At 36.4% G+C, this 26,160-nt stretch overlaps 1 pseudogene; it reads left to right on the top strand.

Annotated features, from left to right (window-relative positions):
• LOC126506101 (60S ribosomal protein L29-like) overlaps positions 1-25,913 on the top strand; it is a 37,282-nt pseudogene extending 11,369 nt beyond the window's left edge.
• The last annotated feature ends 247 nt before the right edge of the window (positions 25,914-26,160 follow it).

Here is a 26,160-nt window from a genome sequence, read left to right as displayed (position 1 = left end):
TCATGATTATAGATGTCTTTTCTGAAAGATTTTTTAATTAATTAATTTATTTATTATGTATACAATATTCTGTGTGTATGCCTGAAGGCCAGAAGAGGGCACCAGAACCCATTACAGATGGTTGTGAGCCACCATGTGGTTGCTGGGAATTGAACTGAGGACCTTTGGAAGAGCAGGCAATGTTCTTTACCTCTGAGCCATCTCTCCAGCCCTTCTGAAAGATGTTAAAATAAAATCATATTGAGTATATACATTTAAAGTTGAGTTTCTTTCTGTGATAGTAAATTAGCATTTCATGAAGAATATACCAGTTAAAATAAAATTCTTCCATTAAAGAAGGAAAATGAAAACATATAATTTCTACCAACAATATTTGTTTTGATTTCAATAGATAAGTAATTCAAACCCTATGCTGTCATTGCTTTAGAAAAATAAATGATAAAAACATGGTAATTGTATAATTAACTAATATCCCTGTTCTGCTTAAGTAGCATTATGATAATCATCATTCTCTTTCTTAAAGGCAGTAGCAGAGATCCAACCATTTTTCCTCGTATTTTATAAACAATCAGGTATCTGTGTTGCTAAGGAAATTGGATGATAAGTTTATTTAATGAAACACAAACTACTTCTTAGACTTTTTAGATAATGCAATTGTTTGTTGCTCATTAATTTATAGGATATAAAATAATTTGCTTAGCATATACATGATATTTTTACTTAAATGTAAATTGTTTTTTATATTCAATATATTTTATTTACTATAGACTGAGTTTACATATTCATATTTCCTATTCTGCCCACATTTTCTGGAACAAATAATAATCTTGTGATATGATTATTTTTATTATTCAATAATAGATGGATCAAATGTGCAGAAAATAAAATTTAAATCCATTAAATAATATATATATAATAAGAAATATAATATAATAAGAGCTGTGGGAAATGAATGGTATGATTGGCTACTTTGGTTGAAAAGACAGAATTATTTTCTCTAAAAAATTTTTAGAAGGAGATAAAAGTAAATACCTACCAGTCATTCTTTATCATTCTGTTTCACAGCCAGGAAATGAAATTCATAAAATAAAAATACTTTAAGTTTTTGCTATAGAAACACAAAGGGCTAATTATGAAAGAACAGAAAAATTGAAAGCAATAAAGAAAACTTTAAATGCTGTATGGGGATATTTCTTTGAAGGATTTAGTGCATTTTACTGTATCAAAAAACATGGGTACATTTATTCATGCATACCTGAATTCTTTCCTATAGAAAATATTTATAATGGGACTTTTGAGTATCAATTCCTATTATAGTTCTGAGGACAGACCTGTTTAATTTATATGTATTCTAAGACATGTACACAGATATGAGTAAAATATGAAAAAGAAAATTCTATTTTGTCTGATAGTTCTGGGAACTGGGAGAGAAAATCCAGAAACAAACATGTAATGAGTTTAGCTGATTGGTGTAGGGCAGTGATAAAGAGCCCTGATGGGCCTGATCTCCTAAAAATGGCTTGATAATTTAGAAGAATAAAGATATTTTAAAGCTATGGATCAAGTTCATGTGACAAAAATCCAAATGAGGCCAGAATTATAATCTCAATGTTACATTGAATAGATTTCAGAAAATATTCACTTAAAATTCTATTACTCTTTTATTAATTGATTGACTTTAACTTTATGGATCATTCTATGTTTACATCATGTGCCTGTGGAAGCTCACAGAAAACTAAGAGGGAATCAGATCCCCTGGGGCTGAATTAACAGGCAGATGTGAGTTACTGTAGATTCTAGGGTCTGAACCCATTTATCCTCTAGAAAAGCATCAAGAGCTGTTAACCATGGAACCATCTCTCCATCCCCCATTACTCTCTTTTACATGGATTCTAACCTTCTCCAGCACTTTCTACATCTTTGGTAACAACCCAATATCCTTTCTTTCATAGTGTATGTCCACTAAATGTTTGCAATTTTTTTATGAAAGCTTTTAACCTTCTCAGACCATGCATTGATATATTGGGGGAAAAAAGTACACCTGGGGAAGGACTATGATCTCACCCCTTAGAGATGAAGGTGGAAAAAAAAGTAGTTCAAGGTCACTCACAGCTTTAGAGTTAGTTTTTGGCCATCCTAAGATATATGAGTCCCTGTCTCAGACAATCAAGCAAAAAACATAAAACAAAGCAAAAGCAGAAAAAACATTTCTCATAGTCCACACTGCTTGGTAAAGAGCCTTTTAATTCTTCAAGAAATTTTTATCTCCTAGCTGAAAATGCTGTTCCATTAACTTCTGTATTACTACCAAGACCATCTGTTTTTGATTAAAAACAATTTCTGTGGTGCATTTACTTATTATCAGGCAGAATGACTGAAGGATGTGATGCTAATTTTAAACATGTACCATTTGCATGGTTCTGGTCATTCACTGATCAGCTCATCCACTAAATATGTGTATTTGAATGTCTGCTACAAACCTTTATACATAACAGAACTCATTGAATTGGTCTACACATCTAATTTAAAAGGAAAACTATACGTTTATAATGGTTTGTTTTAGCAATTAAAAGATATTAATCAAGATAATGTTCTAGAAATATTTTTGAATTATTGTAAAAATCAAAGCTATACCCATCAGTAGAATATGGTGTGACATTTCAGGATAGAACACTAGTATTTATAATTTTGATGAATTAGGAATATTCCTCTCTCATATATAATTTTACATATGAAATTAATTCTTATCATCTGTAGGCAGCTTATCATTCTTTACCAAAACTAGGAGATTTTCCTTAAGCCAACAGCAACATGTAAGCCAGTTTACTGCTTCCTAGAAAGCAAGAAAATAAATGAAGATAGATCATGTTTTGGTTGGGCTCTTAAGGGTTCATGTGGTTTAGTCCCCTACTTTTCAAGATACACAGATGTGCTTCTGTCATGTTTCGGGATGGTGATTTATATGATTTCCTCAGAAACTGAAGTTTGATACCATTAGATGCCTTTATAAAAATAAAGCTGCCCTATCTAAGGTTCTTTCTTAAAAAAAAATTTATTTGTTTAATATGTATATTGTATTCTGTCTGCATGAATGTCTGCACGCCAAAATAGGGCACCAAATCTCATTATGGATGGTTGCTGGGAATTGAACTCAGGGCCTCTGTAAAAGCAGTCAGTGCTCTTAAATTCTGAGCTATCTCTCCAGCCCCCATCTAAGGTTCCTATTCTAGTCTAAAATATCACACCCTGTGACAAGGGTGTTGTGTTAGATGGGATGACTCTTTCTGCTCTACTTCCTCTGCCTGAAGTGTATTTTGAATGACACTCTCTCCCACTTCCCATGCATTAACCAACTGAAGTAATTGAAGGGAATCAATTACTAAGTGACCTGATCAAGGGTTAAAGAAAGACATCCTTCCATGAGAGAATAAAGATGGGGTAGGGAGAAGCTGGTTTCAAAGTGCATATGACAGCCCTTCTCAGTTTTGATCCGGCTTAAATCACAGACAGGAAATTGGCATGGGTATAATATTTGCAAAGAAAGACTCCATGTAAAGTGGAAAACACCAGGCACACAAGTCTCACAGCAGTCGATTCTGCCTTACTCTACAAATACAGGTGATGGCTTTGATGTAAGTCAACTACATCATCTTTCACAGTACTCTTCATCCAGTGGGCTGCCACCTTCCTGCCATCTCTTTCACAGTCTGACTCCAGGACAGGGGCTACAGTTCCTGCATGTTTTTTTTTTTTTTTTTTCCCCACATCCTAGATCAAGGCTTGTGCTTCCTCTAGATTATATCATGAATGTCCCCTAAAAGCTCATGGTTCAAAAATCTGGAATCAAGTTTGTGACAGTATCGTAGTGGTTTCTTTGGGAAAACAGATTCCACAGCAATGTGCTGTCTTATCAAAGACCAAAAAACAACAGAACTATTCACTATGGAGTGGAACCTCTTAAAGAATGAGTCAAACTAACCTTCCAACTTTCCAAGTTAATTACCTCTGGCATTCTGTCATAGCAATAGAAAGCTGACTAACACAGACCCTCAGCAAATAACATCCTGTTTTTCAGCTAAAACTTCCATTAAAATGTCTGATAAATTTAGCATTTGCTTATCACTAGCACTGTGTTCTTTAGTCTTCTAAGACAAATGGTTTTACATCATGGTTGGCTTTTATTTCACATTGGTCTGTGAACAAAAGATTTTCTTAGCCAAGAGGCTCTAATTTCAACTAGTCTATTGCTGACACCTTTGTATCTGGCTAACATTTCTCTTACTTGTGAATTAAGTTTTAGCCATTTTTATTCACTGATAATCTTAATATTTGCTTAGTAATAATCTTAATAAAAACACAACTTGACTATATTCAGGAAATTCAACCCAATAGAAAACATAAGAGCTAGTAGATATTTTAAAACTGCATCATCTGTCTATTAATTGAGTATGAATTAGCTTTACCTTAGCTGATACTTTGAATTCTCAAAGTCCTAATAGCTGCTAATATTCTTTATATCCCACAAATTAAAGCCTATTGTTTTGGTTAACATTTGATAAATGTCAATGCATAGCTTTTCTCCGTATGCCAGTGACCTCTCTCTGATTTTAAGTCTATGAACTCTTGTCTCACTGTGAGTGTTTCAGATGTGATCTCTGTGGGAATTAGATAGATTCACCTGGGTTTTGCAGAATAATGAGATAGAACATCATAATGAAAGTGCGCCTTCCCAGAGGCACTTTGTGGTTTCCCTTATCATGTAGGTTCAGTGACTTAGGCTTGGGAGTGCCCTGAATAAAGTAAAATAGGGATCAGCATACTCCACAGATATCTATTCCTTTTTCAGTGCCCTCTGTCTGAAATATCCCTTTTTTCAAATATGTTAAAATTGTGAAAATATATCTAAGGGCTAGTAAATGACCTTTAACAATCTCAGGAATGCTGTTCCTTTCCTTCCATACAGCTGACAAAAGTTCTGTGTATTGTGAGAGAAGATGGCTTAACTTCTGGTATTAACGAATGACCAGGATCTGGGCTAACATTGTGTGATCTGAGAAGTTGTAAGTCAAGGTTGGCATAATATCAATGAAGTTGGTATAATATCAAATATATATATGTCTGTCTTTGGTTTTTGAACCAGAGAGCTGGTGCCCACAGTAGCCAGAAAAGATCTTGGACCCCTTAGAGTTGCATGATTCTGAGCCACCCAACATGGGTGCTGGGAATTGAACTTGAACATTCAGCAAAAGAAGTACCTAATCTTCATTGCTTAGCCATCTCTCAAGTCTCATAGTTTAAATGAACTGAGTGTATATTCTAAGCATCTCTGTATTACAAATGTGTGACTATGCTAGTCTTCTATAATGGTGAATAATACATATATGTCATCATTTGTCTATCTGGATCATTAACTACCTAGATCTTGAACTCTAACTTGTTCACACTCATCAACTTGAGAACCTTGTCAAAGCCAGATATTATTGGTAACTTCTTGGAATCACTTGCGCATGTTCCAAAATGTGGCCCCAAGCTGTTGTCAAATTATGTTGTTAGGCCAGCACACTTCATCTATCACATTAAGGGAGAAGGGGCAAGACAGAAGTCCTTGAGTTGATTTGTGGCTGTCAAGTGACATTTCTGGGATGGTTATAGTTTGGTATCCAGTGTGATATTTTCATTCAAGTAATTTAACGTGGGAAACCATTACTGTTAACTCTGACCCCCACAACCATTCTTTGTCTATGTCCAGCTTCTGAAGATAACTCATAAATGAATAAATTGTAGAACTATTCTACATTCTCCGAAATCTTTCATTATTTTATTAAATTATTCTAGGTGGGTTTCTCTGACTAGAAATTTAAAGGCCTGATTAACCTCACTACTCTGCAAAATCATAATTTTGATATATACATATTTTGAATATTATTGGTAATGTTGCTCCCTATGTGAGATTTATCAGTTATTGCATTCACACGAAGCATTAGTGAATGGGAAATAAATCTAGTTCTTGTGCTTCCTTGGGCAGTTAGTTTGTGGGTTTACTTTCATTCTAATTTCACTGCAGGGGGACCACTCACTCCATTGGTTGAGGATGAACTAGGAAGGAATACATATCTTTTGCGATTCAGAATTTGTTTTTTACTTTGTGTGTGTGTGTGTGTGTGTGTCTTTGTTTACTGAGCTGAACAGTCCACTGAGCTATTGGATTTGTTACCACAGTATCTATAACCACCAGGATCAAACTATCCCAAATCATGATCTATAAGGAAATGTGCCCCGTGAGCAATTCTACATCTAATTCAGAGATGAAGCAGATGAGAGGCAGAGATTTAGCCTTGGGGTTATACGACATTATTTTGTGTTTAATGTAGGGTTTAAGATTCATGCTGTTGGACAAAAGGCTTTAGAGTCCTGAGCAGAGATGTGCTGTACTTTTGAAAGCAGTGAGAACACCATTCCCTCTCAGTCACATTAGAGGCAAGACTAGCTTTTCAAAAGCCTCCTGCTGGCTCCCAGGGAGCACAGGAAGCAATGTTCTGGTGATTAAGCAGCAATATCATTATAAAAGCCAAATGAATAATCATCATGTTAATGAACTTTATCTCAAAAATAATTAGTTTTTTAATGTTAAGTCTCTTCCAATATGAAAGAAAAAATGTATTTCCATTCCATCTAATCAACCTGAGATGTACATCATCCATATAATTTCATATCCTTGTCTTCTAGATCTTTAAAAATTGTGACTTCAAAAGATGCTGTCTGACCATTCAAGAAGAGATCAAACTTTGTCCATCTCTCTTTCCTCTCTCTCTCTCTTGGCCTCTCTGTCTCTCTCTGTCTCTCTCTCTCCCTCCCTCTTTCTCTCAAACACACACATACACACACACAGAGAGCTACAAATTAGATTTGTTGGTGATAAGCAATTTGTAGTTTACAGGTTAGCTACCACAGTTGAACTGCTCAGGAGCACACTCCAGCACTCAAAATAAATTTGGGAAGGCTATTTCAGAAAAAAAAAAAAAAAAAAAGAAACAGTGATTTTATTCCTGACTTGTGTTTTAGAGAACAATACCTAAAAAAATAAGTTCAAAAGAAGTTTATTTATGCAAAATAGCATTATAAAACAACCCTCTTGATTATGAGCCTTAATATGCTTCTTTGCCTGTATCATGTGATGGTTGGATAGGTTTCTCTGAAAGTATAATTGAAGCTAAGTACTACTGTCACTAACGTACTTGTTTCTCTGTTTTGGCACCTACTGTGCTACAGGCTAATAGGAAAGGAGATCACCAGACAAGGACTTCTGATGAGTAGAAGCTCATGACTCAAAGCAGGTACTTCAGTTCAGACATCATCATCCACAAAGAAATGTGGGCTTATCTACCACACAGAGGAAGCATCGACAAAAAATTGACAGATGTTTCCCCCTTAGCTCAACTGTCATGTCAGGATCCTGGAACAGATATCATCTTGATGCATCTTCTCCATACAACAGTAAGTCCTTTATGAAGCTTATGCTCAACATCATTTTAGTTGATACATGAGCAGCACATTAAAAACAGTTTTAAATATGTATTAGATAAAAGAAATTGCTATCATAGTGTAGTGTGATTTCACACATAATTTTTACCACATTTGAGACTAAATAATAAAGTGAATCAATTTAAAACTGACTTTGGAATGTTCCAGAATAAATCTAAGTCAGTTGTTAATGCTCGTATGGAGAGATATGTTTGTGTGTGAACAAGGAGAGGCAAGAAAAGAGATTTTAAATAAGATGACTTACCAATTTTTTTTAAATATTTATTTATTATGTATACAATATTCTGTTTATGTGTATGCCTGCAGGCCAGAAGAGGGCACCAGATCCCATTACAGATGGTTGTGAGCCACCATGTGGTTGCTGGGAATTGAACTCAGGACCTTTGGAAGAGCAGTCAGTGCTCTTAACCTCTGAGCCATCTCTCCAGCCCGACTTACCAATTTTGACAGTAGACAAGCATGAAAATCAGAACTATTGTCCAAATTTGAATTCTTTCTTTCCAAGCAATATTCATGGTGGGAATGTGTGTTTTGTGTGTGTGCATGTATGTATGTATGTGTGTGTGTGTATTGTAGTGTACAGTATACTTATTGGTGATCTCATGGATGTAGATGCATATATTTATATGTTTATATATGTTGGAATACACATGTGCTTCAGTGCGGATGTTTATGCAGGTATATGCCTGCCTTATTCTAGATAGCTAGCTCACTCCAGGGCATCTCTCTCTCTCTCTCTCTCTCTCTCTCTCTCTCTCTCTCTCTCTCTCTCTCTCTGTCTCTCTGTCTCTCTTCCATTCAAGTGCTGAAATTACAGGCTCTCTGCCACTCTCATCTGACATTTGTGATTTGTGTTGATGCTGTGTGTGGATCTTGAACCTCAGAGTTCACCTTCCTGTGTTTAAGTATTTCATCCACTAGGTTTTTCCCTCAACATTCCAAAGAAGGTTTTGAGAGAAAGATTCACACTGCTCATCTTGCTATTGTCCTGACTGGTTTTATGTCAACTTGGCAAAAGCTAGAGAGAGCAGAGATGAAGGAGCCTCAGCAAAGAAAAAGATTCTGTGAGATCATAATGTAAGGCATTTTCTCAATTAGTGATCAGTAGGGGAGAGCCCAGCCCATTTCGGATAGTGCCATTCCTGTACTGGTGGTCCTGGTGGTTCTATAAGAAAGCAGGCTGAGCAAGGCATAGGGAGTATGTCAGTAAGCAGTATCCCTCTATGGCCTCTGTGTCAGTTCCCATCTCCAAGTTTCTGCCCTGTATGAGTTCCTGTCCTGACTTCCTTTGGTAATGAACAACAACATTGAAGTGTAAGCCACATGACACCCCACAACTTGCTTTTCATTCATGGTGCTTCATAAATCAATATCAATATTCAATTATCAATCGAAAAAACAACACATATAGACCAATATCAGAGACTGTAGAAGGATTGAGGAAGAAGGGTTTTGAAAGAATGGAAGCTAGTCAGGGTATGTGGAGGGTCTGGCTAACTGTGCTACATCATCCTGGAGACATCCTGACTGAAAGTACTGAATAGTTTCCAGTGCTGTCCCACTGAGGGACTTGGACTATGTGTGTACCCATTAATCTATCACTGCCTGCAAATAGCTCATGACACCTGCTTTTTCTGTCCTGTTCTGCAGTGTCAAGGTGAACTTTCATGATGGATACATCTTTGGACAAAATCACACATGAAACATTCAGTAGTACAGAAAAAGAGAGAAGATTGGATGTTCACTGCTCTAAATGCTATCAAATAGTTTAGATGCATAAGTGATACATAATACATAACTTACTTTTCTAAAGGTTGATCTTTATTTGTATGTTAATTCTGATGAATTAACTTATCACAATATTATTCTAAGTGCGCCAAATTCATGAATGGGACTACTTATTTGACTATTATATTGAATCTGAAGTGTAAAATCTGTGAAGGTAATCTTACTTTATATTTAAATGCTATTTGAGAACTTCATAGATAAAGACTTAAAACTCCTAAATTTTGACATTATATGTGCCACCAGTGACAGCTTTATGCATTATTCTTAAAAATGCCAATTCAGTACCTCAATCAATTTTGCTTCCTAAAAATAAGTGTATTGTTTTCTTGCTATTGAATTGTGGTCTGTTTGGATTTTGAATAAAGGAAAGGTATTGTTCAAAGATCTTTTCTCTTATTTTGAAGGTTCTCTCTTCTAGTCTTAGGCATTTGTTGGGAAATAACTATTCAGTTTGGCATAATCTTATTTGTCTATTTTTCTTCTCTTGCATATGCTTTGGTTATCATATAAAAATTAGCATTACTTAAATCAATGCAAATGATCCAAATTCAATGACTATGATACTTCCGTATCCTAGGCTATATTTTAATTATAATTATAGAAATCAGAAACAAATGACAAAAACAGAAACATATTGAGAAGAAAAACCAACAAATGGTGTTCAATCCCATTAGTCTCCAAAGGGGTTTTTAGGTCATCCGCTTTTCAATTACCCTCTTATCACTAAGGCATTTTTTTTTCTAAACCTTTCTTGTTCAAGTCCATTATGATGTACTTTTCTAGGCTTGTTCTCAATTCATTTTATGTCATCCATCTCTAAGCTACTCAGGCACTTAATTTTTTATCTCTGTGCTTTCTGAAATCGGCATTCCCTCACCTTTAGTCACCTTTTAATTTAATCCACTTCGTATCTACCATTTAGATCAGCTTCCCCATAATGAAGGCTCCATGGAGTTTCAGTTTTTCAGAAATATGCACATTAATTGGGACATAAATCTATAGTTTAGATCCTCGGTTGAGAATGTTAAAGTCAAAGTGAACCTTGTAGCTGTAAAACTGTTCTACTCATGTGTTGGAAACTGGATTAAGGGCAGACAGTGGAAGACTGCTGTCACGGGCACTGAGGACTAGAGGTTTGAAGGATTCACCAAGAAGAAATCAGGTTGTAAGGCATTAAGGGATTTATTTATTTACTGAGGTTGTAGATCCAAGTGAAACCCCAGTGAAGGCTTTAGGAAAAGGAAAGGAGAAAATAAAAATGGCAACCATACTGAAGGGAACTGTCACTTGTACCAGAAAGGCAGTGAAGGCAATTTTATCCACATTATTTTTTAATTATTTATAAACTAAAATAAAAATTTAGCAGCCTTTATTCTGTGCCTAGGATTGTACTTTACTTGGGAAACAAACACTCAAATCTTCTTCAGGGAAGTAGAAAGATTTTGGAAAGATACTTGTAGGTTAAAGGTCACACGAAACAAAGCAAAACAAAAAACAAAAGCACCCCCTCCCCCAACACATAGCCACTAATCATATGTGTAGACCATTTTTGAGCTGATAAAAATTTGTAAAAGTTTAAGAAGCTATTGGAAAATTTCTTGACTCGTTATTGAAAATTATTAACAAAATGTGGTTATTTAAGTAGTTTCAATGATATCAAAATGACCATTTTGCTCTTTATCATATTTTTTTCATTTTTTTTTAGTTTTAGGAGTTATCATAAAACATCTAAAAATGGAATAAGAATTAAAAATAAAATTTAAAATTTAGAATCCTGTGTGGCTTGGCTTTGATAATTCTGAATCTGTCTGAAAGTGTAGATTTGTGTATATTTCTATGTGGTGTGCATATATTCCCATCCTCTCATATTTTCTGCTCCTAAACTCTTTGTATACTGTGTATTGGGAACAAACTATATCATTTTCCACAATGACCCTTACTTTCTAGGTTTTGATACAAACTCTATTTAAAAGTCTGCCTCTGGTTATACCCATCAGTAAAATCAATATGACATAACAGATAAACCAATAGTGAAGGAATTCATCCCTTTGTGAAACTAAAAACGGTATAACCTAAAGTGATTTCTTTCTTCTCAAAACATAGAAAATGAAACAGTATCTTACACTGGTCTCTAAGGAAGGTAATCTACTTTAAATAGCTCACCCAAACTCCACCTGTTAGATCGTAAGTCTCACACAATGGCATTTAGATGCAGCAGTGCCTTTAAGAGATGGTCAGTTCAATTCAAGACTGGGCTAATTCTTTCCCAAATTATATGAACACTTGCTTTCCAGGGATGAGAGTAAAAAGTTACAAAGGGTCCCTCTCCTCACACTTGCATCTTGCACAGGTAGTCACTCTATTGTGAATTGAAGCATCACAGGGTTATCATGGAAGTTGAACGAATACAAGTTCTTGGGCTTCTTAGAAGCCGGAGCCACAAGCCAAAATAAACATCTATTCTTTTTTAAGTAACTCAGTCTCAAGTATTCTGCTATAGCAACATAAAATGATTAAAAGAGAAGACGAAAGTCTTTTGAGGAGTATAATTGAAAACTCTGCATTATGCTGTTAAGCCGTGGTGAACAGAATATAGGAATTCAGTTTCTTGGCATTTGTCCTTTAAGAATGTAGGAAAATGTACCCATAAATAATCCTACACAATCACTTACCCTGATAAACCTTTCACTCTTTAGAAAACAAAGTAGTTGTTGTCTTGTAAGTTAAAATTTCTTTTTAGTATTTGGGTTAGCCTGCATTCCTTTGCTTTATTGAAAGGGCATAATTCATTTCCTCTGCTTCCTCTACACCAGGATCATACTTTAGCTCTGCCTAGTTTTACTGGTATTCAAATTTGAAATGAGTACAAGGACATTAGAAAGAAAACGTAAAATGTTAAACAGAGCTAGTTTCAAAGATCTGCATTTTCTAGACTCCCTATTGGGAGATTAGCAAAAGTGTCTCCCAAATAATTCTGAGTCAAGCCAGTTACTTAAGCCTTCGTCAAAGTGACCTTCTTGTTTTGTTCAATACTGAAATGACACCAAACACCTATCTCAGTGCTGCTTAAGTAAATATTACATGTTAAGGAGTATAGTTTAAAAATAGTTTGGGAATTGACTCTCTATCCATCAGTAGGCAATAAGGAAACTGCAGCTACAGTAAGGTCTGTTAATAGTCTCTCCCCCAAGCACTCTCTGAAGTCTGAGTCATTTTCTCATGTGATAGTTGATTAATGGGAAAAAGAACTCTTGTGCTAAAATAAAATGTCAATAGTTCAGACAGAGCAGTGTGGCTCAGCCAATTTAAAAGGCTTGCTTTGTGGCTATTTCATTCATTCATTATTCATCCATTCATTCATAAACTCATTTTTTTCTTCTATAAGTCAGGGTAAGATTACAGAAGACAATTTGAGTATTACATGCTCTCACCTTGAAAAAGTGATAAGGTGGATGAATATCACTCAAGACATATTTAATAATTACTTTGAAGTGTGATGCTATTTAAAATACATTGGGTGGATTTCTTGATTTCATCCTCATAGTTCTATAAAGCAAAACTATTATTATCTTTCTATTCAGAGAGCAAATTAATGCTTAGACTATGGGATTTCCTCCTAAGAACTGCAGCAGAGAGAGGAAATGACTTACTTGTTTCTATAATGCTATGAGAATAGAGAATTGAGATATTAATACTATCAGAGGGTAATAATACATACTTCTAAGAATGTTATATTATTTAAATTTAATTTTGATAGAAAAATACTTTTTATGCATGTTCCCATGGAGATCCAGACACAACTGGAAAATTATCTCTAGGATACTATTTTATGAATCTACATATTCTCCAGGGAGATACAATTAAACAAATGTCACCTTAAATGCTCAATGCCATGGAGTGAGTTCAGCCCACACACTTCCAATAAGTTCATTTTGATCTCTAGATGTTGACACAAGGATGGTTAGCAAAATAAACTATCTAGAATACTAGAGCAATACAGAACAAGGAAATGAATGTAAAGTCATTGAGCAAGGAATCAATGGTATACACTCCTCCCAGTTTAATATGAAGTGTGAAGGTTAAGGAATACTGAATACCACATGTTTCCTTTCATTTGTGAAATCTTTTGGTCATTTATCATCTATGTATATGTCATTAAGTCACACACACACACACACACACACACACACACACACACCAAGTGGGACAAGGAAAGAGATGTGTCAATATTAGAGAAAAGGAATTGAACCAATGAGAAAAAGGGAAGAAGATATGGAAGGACTAAGGGGATGCTAGTAACAAACTATAATATTATGTATATAAATAAATGATATAGTGATATCTATTTCATGTAGTTACTAAGTGTAATTAAATAAAGGAAAGTGAAACAAGATCTGAAATGGCTGAAAATACAACTGCCCTGCGCTCAACTTTTCTAGAAAGAACCAAAGTAACATGTACAATGACATTGTGGAATGAGTTTTGATGATAAACCACTGACAACAAGAGAGGAGGGTGGCATGCATGAGAGAGAGACAGAGAGAGAGAGACAGACAGAGACAGAGACAGAGAGAGACAGAGAGACAGATGAACACACAGGCAGAGGAGCAAAAGGCACAAAGAAATAAAAGATCCCGGTACCTGGGATTCCAGCCTCACAGATGGGTGATAGTGTCTCCTTATTTAGTAATGAGCATGCGAGAGTGTCTTAGCAACTGTTCTGGGCAAGGCAGTGGTAAAACTAATGAGTTGGAAGTTTCACACACCTTACAGCTCCAAGCCTACACAGATAAGTCACTCAGTATATATGCAGTAGCTTTGTTTCCAGAAAGATTTCCAAAAATAGCCAGCAAACACACCATGATCAGCCACGATATGCTTTGAGAAGTGATACTGAAGGAATTTGACCTACAGCAAAGCCCAGAAACCCGATTGATTGGTGTGAAAGTTAGCTGTCTAGAAGGCCAATTTAGCACACCATATCAGAAACTCTGTACTGGAATGTCCAGAAGTAATACCACCTAAAATAATAGAGATTTATGACCTTGAACACCAAATATCAGGATATTTATTCTCCAATATTATAGACATGGCCAGCTGAGGGCAGACTCTCACAGTTGTGAAGCCAAGACTAAAGCAGAAACCACAGCCTTCCTGCCTCCTCTGGCACAGTATCATGCTGGGGTACTCACCAATAGACAGGGCACAACGATAGCATTGCCATTGTTATTCCCACTGTTACCTCAGCCATAGAGGCTTTCAGATTTGATTATAAGCAACTATGTGGTTCCTGCCTTGGTGTTGTCCACAGGTATGTAAGTTTGCAGGGGAATGGAGTCAGCAGAAACCTTGCCTGGCTCTGGCTGTGTCTTAGTACCATTCTATCCCATGTGGGCACTCCAGATGAAGGACTGGAGAGTAAAATGTCATCATCATCCCTGGATGTGGCTTAAGGGGAATAGTGCAACTCTGTTCAGATCTGGTGGCGGTGATGCTCCTTGGAGTACACAAACAGAATATTAGCAGAGAGATGTGAATATTGTTCTAGTAGTCACATCATCTATGAAGTTCATGCCTTCAGTCACATTCACTCCTTTTATAATCATGCTCTCCAAGACCAGGTTGTCAGCATTGCAGGAATTCTACCCATATCCTCTGTCCGTAAAAGGTTTAGACTAACACTATCTATCAACTAGCTGAGGTTAAGAGCTTCAGCCCTCTCTCTTATCATTGCCTTTGCCATTCAGAGAATCACCATCAGCAGGCCCTAGGAAAGCATCATCTGATAGAAACTACCATTTCCATCTTGGAATAGTAATACCTGAGTACCTCGTAGTCCCTAATGTCTTCATCAACTGCCTGCTCCTAAGATATACTTCTGAAGACACAGCACAACAGTCTACTACTTAAGTGGCAAGAGTGTGCCCAAATCACTAACAACTGCCAAAAAAGCAAAAAGGAACATTCACAGTATGACTAGTTAGATCTACAGCCAGTACTGCACTGGAACATGCCAGGAAGTATTCTGAGAAAGATACCAAAATAGTCACCATATAAACGATACAGAAATGTCTAGTCTCTAGATTTCCCCATTTCAATGTAAGTGACAGCAGAAAGAGATTTGGGGATAAGATGAATATTTCTGAATAATAGGATTCACAAATTGCCTGAGAGAGTATCTAACCTTTATTGTGACCTGTAATTTTGAAGGCTGTATTTGATGTGATCTTAGCCACACATCTGGTATTTTAGAATAAAATATAGAAAAAGTTTTAAATTTTCATAAAGTCTTCTATAGTGGAATAGAAAAACAGTTCTTGAATGCCTTAAGCATTCTGGACATTATGTAGGTGAGATGTTTGCTTATGTACTGAGTCTGCCACTCTAGATTCCACTCCCTTACCTACAAAGTACCTGTCTGGGATAACAGGTAATCAAACCTTAGTTAAGATCTCTCAAGGTAGATTTGAAAAGGGGCTACAGACACAGCTCAGTCTGTAAAGCCCTTGCTGTGCAAATATGAGAAACTGAGGTTGAAAACCAGAGTTCAGGAAAAAAAAAACTGAGTAGGGTGATGCACACTTGTAATCCGAGAACTGGGAAGGTGGTGAAAGGCGGAGTCCTGGAGTTTGCTGGCTAGTGAGTCTACTATACCTTTAGCATGTCCCAGGCTACTGGAAGCTATTGATTTAAAATATATGAAGACCCAATTCTTAAAAAAAAAAATAAACAAAAGAAAACAACACACTCAAGGTGGATATTTATGGAATGTTATTTTAAGATGGGTTACATTTGTTTATGCTGTGGAACATTTGTTTAATGATGCAAAGATGTTTTCCATCTCTTCTTGTTGCATTTGCTTAACTCTGTGAAGCTGTGTTACTTTGCCTGCTTAAAACCCCTGTCTGGTACAATAAAGAACTGAATGATGAGCCAATAGCTAGGTAGGGAAAAGGATAGGTGGGGCTGGCAGCAAGAAAAAAATAAATAGGAGGAGAAATCTAGGAAGAGAAGATCTAGGAACAAAATAAGGAATGAGAAAAGAAGGGGCTTGTCACCCAACCACATAGCCAGACATGGAGTAAGTAGGAAAGAAAGGATATACAAAAATAGAGAAAGATAAAAACCCAGAGGTAAAAGATAGACTAGGAAAATTTAAGTTAAGAAAAGCTAGCTAAAAACAAGCCAAGCTAATGCTGGGCATCATTTATAAGAAAGAATAAGTCTTTGTTGTGATATACATGAGAGCAGTGTGGTGGCTCCCCCCACAGGGATTCTAAATAGTAAAAAGCAACTATACTAAATATTCCCCAAAGAATGACACCTGAGGTGCATGTGCACATACAAAAATCTGCAATGCAAGTGTGTGTGTGTGTTGAGGGGTAGATATGAAAACTCTTTAGCAATGGAAAGAGTGCCTAAAGAAGTTGGTGAACTTGACCTAGATAGTGACTGTCCTCAGATGGAGCACACAGAAAAATCTTGTGCTCTTGCCTTAGACTTGTTGTAGCATGCCAATATGCTATATTCTGTTGGTTCAGGAAATTCTTCTAAAACATTGCATATAAAACATTTTGATTGCATCAACTAGTATAAAACAACAGAAACCCTATCATCCATTGGACTAAAAATAAGAACATTTATGGATTTATGTCACCAGCAGTCCAGAAGCAGGTGGCACATCAGACGTGATACAGCTACCTTAGGGATGTCATACAAGTACATTTCACAGCTGTAATGTTTCTGAGTTCTTTGACTATGATTTGCTCAGTGGGTGGACTTTGTACTTAGGAAGGTTAGGCTAAACCATAACAATTGACCTGATGACAATGTTTAGAAAAAGTGTGTGTGTGTGTGTGCGTGAGAGAGAGAGAGAGAGAGAGAGAGAGAGAGAGAGAGATTGATTGATTGATTGATTGACAGACAAATGATAGATAGATAGATTACTGATAAGAAACTGCTCCAAAAATTTCAATAGCAAATTTTTCTGTATTTTCATTGTCTCAAATTGTTCAACATGCCCATAAATTGTGTGAGGCCACTTGTTTGTTTCCAACTGCTCAGTCCCAAAATAAGCACACAGAAACTGTATTAATTAAACCATTGATTGTCCTATTATCTCTAGTTTCTTATTGGCTAACTCATATCTTAAAGTAACCCATCTCCATTAATTTGTGTATTGCCATGAGGCTGTGGCTTACCAGGTAAAGTTCTGGCATCTGTCTCTTGTGAGGCCACATGGCTTCTCTCCGACACCACCTTCTTCCTCCCAGCATTCAGTTTAGTTTTCCCTGCCTAGATAAGTTCTGCCTTGCTATAGGCCAAAGAAGTTTCTTTATTAACCAATGGTATTCACAACATACAGAGGGGAAACTCACATCAATAACTGAACCTATTGTAGTATAATTTGATATTTCTTAGACTTAATCACTGCCCTAAAAGAAAAAGAAAATAGAGTGTTGATGGGGTTAGTGGAATTCCTTGTAGATGAATATAAGATGCTACTGTCACCCTATTCCTATATTATAAAGGAAGAAATGTAGAACTGCAACCTTGAAAATATTTCTGGTTCTGAAGAAACTACTACTGCCTTAGAGAAAAAAAGCCAGGAAACCTCAAACACACTACTAGATTCCACAATAGTGCAACTTGTCACTACTATTGAGGCATTTCCCAGACCTGGAAGCAGGAAGGCAAGATCATTTCCTTCCCTATCCTTTCTCATTTTGTTCTCCAGAGTCTTTCAGTAACAACAATGTTATAAGTTATGTAAGAAACATGGACAGATAAATTTTTGTTCTCTACATTAGAATTCACTGAGTAACATGTACATTCACAATTTAAATCAATTCCATTGACTTTAATTTGCCACTTAATTCTGATTCCTTTGATAGCTGGTACTGGTATCAAACAGCATCGTTTATTTCAATGTTTTACTAACTTTAACTCTTAGATACTATGCTACCTATAAAGTAGTAATTTTATGTGTGTAGACACATATATCATATATATTTATATATACATATAGAATAGAATAACTGTGGAGGATTAAAGAGGTCATATAGAATTCAAGGTGTTCAAAGAGGCTTTACTTGCAGCAGAGAGAGAGGCTGGTAGAGTTAGTACAGCATGTAGGCAAGATATTAATACATTAATCTAGAATAATGGTTCTCAACATTCCTAATGCTGAGACCCTGTAATATACTTTCCTATGTTGTAATGATCTGACAACTATAAGAGCATTTGCATTGTTACTTAATAACTGTAGTTTTGCTACTTTTTTGCATCATAATGGAAATATCTGTGTTTTTCAGTGGTCCTAGGTGACCCCTGTGATAGGCTCTTATGATCCCCGAAAGGGGCAAGACCCTCATATTGAGAACCACTGATATCGAAACATCACTAGAGATCCTGAGGAAAGCTTCAGGAGATGAGTAGTCAAGCCTGGCCTTACAGCTGAGGCTAGGCTACAGAGGTTGGGAAAGTACCACAGGACTGTGGTGGCAAGCGCAGGACTTGGTCCCAAAGGTGAATGATAGACTGACAGATCATGATTCTCTACATCAGTAATGGAGACCAAGGGGAACTAAAGTATCACTGTTGGCTCCTTGACATACATAATGGTCAGATAATAGGTCTTTGGTGTAGTGCTAAAATTTTGGCTTTGTAAAAGAATCATCTAATGGAGCAAGAGGAGGACTGTCTATTGTGGAGAGGGCTATCGTTACAACACAAGACCTAAAAGCTACAATTAATATGTTAACCTCCAATGCCTCATTAAGATGAAATTTGTTAGATGTGTTCACACACAGTATCAGTAAGTTTGACTGCTTTATTGCTTAATTGATGCTAACACATTTCCATCCCCATGTTTTCACTTCACATTGGCTCAGCAGGAGTCCAAGCTTCATTACCACAGGAATGGGAATAAAATGCTTTGCAACTCTGTTCCCAAATGAGCACGCCATTTCTGAGAAATCTGGAGGGCAAGTCAATCTAGGTTTTCAGCACAGCAGGAGTCCTGCGCCACCCTCCCACTGGACCTATGCTAGAAAACTGGAAAAAATACAAAAGATTGCTCTATTAACTTACTACTACTCCCTTCCCATGACTTCGAGAAATTTCTAAACCTCATTTCTTGCCAAATAGACACGCTATTTAATAATTCCCCTCTTTCTTTTTTCAATCATAAACATTCCACAATTGACTAATAAACTCTCTATAAAGTGTGGATTACTCCATATTTTCTAACCACATATGCTGTCATATTACTGATTCCATTTGGGCACTTTCGCAATCCCATTTTTACTTTTCTGACCATACCTGCCTTGTATTTTGCTGTTCTTAGAAAGTATGCTTCTCAGTTCCATGTTGATCATCAACTCCTCAACGCAATTATAAACGGTAAATAAACTGTATCCTATGTAACCTTTCTATGGATACATGTACATGTAGAAAATAAAATTAATAGGCCCTTCTCAAAATCTTCCCAATCTTTAATATCCATACTTGGTATAACTTTCTACAATTATTTTTCTAATTAACAAATTATTTAAGTATGTAATATCACAGAATGAGAAATATTAAGTTAGATAACTTCCTAAAGTTTCAATGCTCAACACAGTACTTGTAGCAAGTTCTAATAAAAAGAATCTATTTAAGGGGCATGAGTGATTTCTTACTGATTAAAACACTGACAGTTCTTCCATAAGATTCACGTTTGTGCCTTAGCACTCAAATGGAACTCACAAACATCTGTAATGCCACTATTGGGGTTCTGATGCCTTTCCAGAGTGACCAGACATGCACATTCTCCACAGACATACATATAGGCAAAACATCCATATACATAAAATAAACAAATAAATAATTTTAAAGTTTATTTAAATGAAACAAACTCCATTTATCTAAAGTCTAGATTCTAGGTTTCCTGACATTTTCAGTATTTCCTTCATATTACTGAATATTAAGAGATAAATAAGTCATATTTACTAAAACCTCAAACTGCAGCTTTCCTTCCCAAAGAGTTTTCTCTGTTCTTTCACTAAATGGCCATGTCCCTGTGAAATGAGAATTGGCTAATGTTATAGAATATAATTCTTTCTGCATCTTGTTATATCTCCATCCATGTTTTGGTGCATTTTATATGTGTTTCTATCCATAAACAATGTGTTATCATCTGTGTGCTTTTGAAATGACTTAAGTGGTACCATCTGCACCACAGTGTTTTATAATCTACATTTTTATTTCTCAAGTTTGTAAGGTTTATTCATTTGTAGTCTGTTCTAATTTTGTCCACTTAATTTCTATGCATGAATCAGATATATAAATTATATTTTATTCATTTCTTGCATTTAAACACAAGTTATACAATGAGTCCTGAGAAACAGTTGTAAAATGATCCCTCTTCCTCCTGTCTATGAGTGGAGGCACACAGTCACAGACTCTAGATAGACCATTGATTGCCTCACTTGGCTTCAAGTCTATATGAGAACTATCATTTAATTTTCTTACTAACAAAGCATCTGGATTCCATGATTTATACATTGCTACTTATAACAGACATGTTAAACATTCAAATTTTTTGGCAGTTTAGGAAGGAAATTATCTCTGATTTTAATTCTATTTAATTTTTTATGAAATGTATTGGGCTTAAACATATTTTTGCATATTTACTGGTCATTTGACTTACTTTTTAAACAAAACATCCAGTGAGTCATTGTGTTTGTTCTTTTATTCTTTTGTTTACTATTTTGTGGAGGTCCCCAAAATGAGAGCCTATGTCTACTTTTCTGAAGATGAGTGACCTTCAGCTTGCTCAAAGTTGTAGCCATTCCACTGTGATTATAGAAAGATCAGAGAGTTGGAACTTATTTCTATTCCTTCAAATTTATTGTCTGTTTCTACCTCAAACAAAAGTACCACCTAGAGTTAGGTAGAGTTCAGCACTCTCAAGGTTATTGTCAACAGATGTGGCTAATATCCAGACCTTCGATTCAGGTATTAGGAAATAGATCTGTTTCTAACTCAAACAAAAGTCTAAGACCCAACTAAGTTCCTACTCTCTTAAGGAGATATCAATGGATTCCACCCAGGGAGTGGTTTGTCAAGAGAATATTCTGGTCTAAGTTGTGACCATTAAGTTGTCTTGTTCTAGCAGCAAAATATTTATCTAAAACTGTAACCTGCGTCCTTCAACTGGTATGTTCATTTTCTTGTATCTTGTTAATGCACGATTTTTTTTTTATCTTCCTCTTAACTTTTGGGGTCGAGGGTATTTAAGCTAATGGAAATTAAATGAGGGAAACTTTAGTATTCACTGGAACTCCCTCACAGTACTATCTTACATTTTCTGTTTTACTATTTTCAATCACATTTTTGGACTTAATTTTCTAATCCCCTTGCCCCTACACTGGTAAGAGGTATCTTCCTCGAAGCTGGTCTCCAACAATATTTATTCTGGCTATAAATATTTTTGACTTATTTATATTACAAATATGCACTCTTGTATATATCTTGTTCTTATTAGTCTATTTGTGATATGCTTAGTTTTCATATAACCAAATTTTCATCAATTTTATGTTTTGGATTTTTTTTTTTTTTTTTGAAAAAAGGAAAAAAAAGTTTCTGCCTCCTCCCAGCCTCCCATTTCCCTCCCCCTCCTCCCACCCTACTCCTCCTCCCCTCACTCCTCTCCCCCTCCCTCTCCAGTCCAAAGAGCAGTCAGGGTTCCCTGCCCTGTGGAAAGTCCAAGGTCCTCCCCCCTCCATCCAGGTCTAGAAAGGTGAACATCCAAACTGGCTAGGCTCCCACAACGCCAGAACATGAAGTAGGATCAAAACCCCGTGCCATTGACCTTGGCTTCTCATCAGCCCTCATTGTTCGCCATGATCAGAGAGTCCGGTTTTATTCCATGTTTTTTCAGTCACAGTCCAGCTGGCCTTGGTGAGCTCCCAATAGATCAGCCCCACTGTCTCAGTGGGTGGGTGCACCCCTCGTGGTCCTGACATCCTTGCTCGTGTTCTCCCTCCTTCTGCTCCTCATTGGGACCTTGGGAGCTCAGTCCAGTGCTCCAGTGTGGGTCTCTGTCTCTATCTCCATCCATCACCAGATGAAGGTTGTATGGTGATATGCAAGATATTCGTCATTATTGCTATAGGATAAGGTCATTTCAGGTTCCCTATCCTCAGCTTCCCAAGGAACTAACTGGGGACTGCTCCAAAAATGGTAAATCTTGTCCTTTGACATTTTTAAAGCATCTTTTTTTTCTGATATTTAGATTTGCAATCTCTCCAGAATATATTTGCATATGGTATAAAGCAGATGCATTCTTTCGTTTTTACCATACTAATAACCACTTGTCTCAGCATCACTTAATGGGAAATCCATTTTTTTTTCAAGTTTTTTTTTCCAGTGTCAGATATTTGCTACTGCAAATTCTCATGTATTCAGCACATTTTTCTTGACTCCCTAATTAATCTTTTCTATTTTTCTGTTCTTTCTACTATCACCACGAGATGCTAATTTAGGAATTACTGTCTAGACTGCATGGTACCTGGGCTTATAAAATATTATTATATTTTATTTCATGCATGTCTACATTTTATAGTGGAATGCTATTTTGACTACAAATTCTTGGTAGGATATGATTCATGTACTTTCTGTTTATCAAATCCTAATTCATTCCTTAGTCCACTATTCTTCTCTAGCAAGTCAGATACAAGACTTTTCCTTGTGTCTAAGTTTTTCTTAAGTTTCTCACTTTAAGGAGGAATATCTAAGATAAGTTTACAAACCAGTATAATCAAAAATTTTGCCTGAACTCAAAATGCGGAGATCTTAGAAGAAATATTTCAGAATAGTAAAGTTCATGAATTACCAGTGATAACAACTAAGTCTTCTAAAATCTTTCTTCCTCATCAGGATTGTGTACATCCCTGGGGTTGTGGTAATGGTTCCCCTGATTGCCTCTCCATTTTTCTCCACAATTGACTGGTAGGAGAACATGTAAATATTCCCAAGGACACTTCTTAGGTTTAGGATATCAAAGGAGAACTCTAACCAGTCTCTTTTTAAAATTTTTACTTATTTTTAAAAAATTAAATATATTTTTATCATGTCTCTTTTAAGCCATGCATATTCTAACTCTCCTGTGTCTTCCAGTGTGTCTTTGGAATGGAATAGCAGAAAAGATTGTTACCTGGCAAGATTTTTTTTTTCTGGCAAGATCTTTAGAACAATAGGTACTGGTTCATGCATAGTTACCCAAAGTTCCCCCAGAAGATTGCACACAATAATTTCTCATGTGATCAAAAGCAGCAGGCAAATATCATAGAACTTAAAGCTGAACTAATATTCCCATTGCCTATTTGTGGTCCTGGAAAGGGAAGATTATGCCCCTGATAACCACAGGTAGTAACTACTGAATCAACAAAGAAATGGCTAGGCTGGGGAGAAAAAAAAAGATAAAACGAGTTTCTCATACTATAAATTACCCATTCTCACATGGTAACACATATGATAATGCCTTAAATTTAAATATCCTACATGATAATTCTGAGTATCACTTCCAATGAGATTGATTGTCTAGCAGTTAAAGAGGAAGTCAGCATTGTTTTTTTGTAATTCAGTAGTTTGTGAAGGGAGATGAATGTAGTGACAAATTTTATGGTGCCACTGCCCTTGAGTTTCTTGGTAATTCCCTCTATGTGGCTTATTAAATGTATGATTATTTATTTTAATGACTCACTCCTGTAGATATTGAAAGTAACTAAGAAGTAGATGCTGGTGAACAATGCCCGGGTTTTGTACATATTTGTTAAATTAGAAATGAAACAGAGAGACTCCTGCCTGTGAAGTATATAGGCTGACTACAGATCTTCACTTCTCCTTTTGACCTTCCATTTCAAATACCATCCAGTCTGATCCACAGCTCTGTAGCTGAACACCTGCTATTACCTTTCTCACTCCATCCCCAAGAGATCATGAAGATCTTTTCATCCCACCTTTCTTTCCTCCCCCAACTCATCCCACCCTCTAACACCAGCAGTCATTTCCTAGGAACACAGCAGCTGAGCAGGCCAGGGAAATACCCAATGCCCCAGTCTCATCCCTTGCACTGTATCAGACCTTCTGGGGTGACCTCATTTCACTGTCTACACCCATTCCAAGGAGACTAAGTAGATCCGAGTTGAGCACTCTTTTCTCCTTCCTTCTGTGAACCCTTTTAGACCTCTTAGGACATTCCTAAGTATCAGATCACAATATCTAAAAAGACATTTTAACAGGAACCCCAAGAGGCCACACTTATCAGGTCCATAGAAAATTTCCTACCATGCCACACACATCCATCACACTCCCCTAAAAACTACAGAGGAAATAGAAACCAAGGGAGAAAACACTGACCGAAAAAAGACAAAAATTGAAATCAGCAGCTATTACCTATAATCATCGCTATCCCAGATGCCTGGATGGCAGCGTAAAAACACAATAACAAGCAAAATAATGTGTCTCCTTTACACCCTAACAAACCTATCACAACAGGCTCTGAATATTCCAACACAGCTGAAACACAAGAAAAAGACCTTAAAACTACTTGTGTGAAAATGATAAAAGTTCTTAGAGAGGAAATTAATAAACCCCTTAAAGAAATCAAGGAAATCCAGTAGAACACAAACATTGGAAGAATATGAATAATACTGTTCAAGACCTAAAAACAGAAAATAGAATCAAAAACAGAAAACAAAAACTGTGGAAATTCTGGAAGTGAAAACTTTTTAAATTCAACCAGGAACTATAGAGGCAAGTCTCACCAACAGAATATAAGAGATGTAAGAGAGACACTCAAATGTTGAAGATACTTAAGAAATAGATACATTGATCAACGAAAGTGTTAAATTTAAAAAAATCATAAAGCAAAACCCAGGAACTCTGGGACACTCTGAAAAGACCAAATCTAAGCATACTAGGAAAAGAGGAAGGAGAAGAAATCCAGCTCAAAGACCCAGAAAATATTTTCAATAAAACCAAAGAAGAAAATTTTCCTAAGCTAAGGAAGAAAATGCTTATAAAGTTACAAGAAACAGTCTTCCGGTCTACGGGATGGTAGGTGCTTCAGGAGCCACGGGTTACCGTCCAGAACCACACCACACACAATCAGTCCCGGAAATGGCACAGAAATGGCATCAGGAAACCTCGGTCACAAAGATACTAATCTCTCAAGAGGGTCGACCCCAAGTTCCTGAGGAACATGCGCTTTGCCAAGAAGCACAACAAGAAAGGCTTGAAGAAGATGCAGGCAAATAATGCAAAGACCATGAGTGCACGTGCAGACGCCAGCAAGACCCTGGTGAAGCCCCAGGTGGTGAAGCCCAAGATGCCAAAGGGCCCCAGGTGCAAACTCACCTGTCTCACTTTCATTGCTCACCCCAAGCTGGGGAAGCAGATTAGAAGCTACATCGCCAGGGGTCATAGGCTCCAAAAAACAAAGCCCAAGGTTCAAGCCAAGGCAGAGGCCTCAGCTGCGGCTCAGGCTCCTAAAGGTGCTCAGGCCCCTGTGAAGGCCCCATAAAAAAGGTCTCAGTCTGCCAATGTGAAGACAGATGGACTGGTGTTAATATCTATACAGTATTTGCCTATGATCAGGACCTTATGCTGTTTTTACAAATAAACTTGAGGCAAGTTCTGTTAAAATAAAAAAGTTATAAGAAACATATTAAATACTAAATAGATTAGACTAGACAAGAAAGTACCTTTGACACATAGTCAAAACACTAAATGTACAAAATGAAGGAATAATATTAAAAGATGCAATGAAAAAATTCAAGTAAC

This window comes from Alexandromys fortis, unplaced genomic scaffold (genome assembly GCF_014885135.2).
Source record: "Alexandromys fortis isolate MF-2015 unplaced genomic scaffold, M_Fortis_MF-2015_v1.1 scaffold_48, whole genome shotgun sequence".
Lineage (NCBI taxonomy): Eukaryota > Metazoa > Chordata > Mammalia > Rodentia > Cricetidae > Alexandromys > Alexandromys fortis.
The sequence above is the reverse complement of the archived record's forward strand: the minus strand, read 5'-3'. Positions and strand labels throughout refer to the sequence as shown.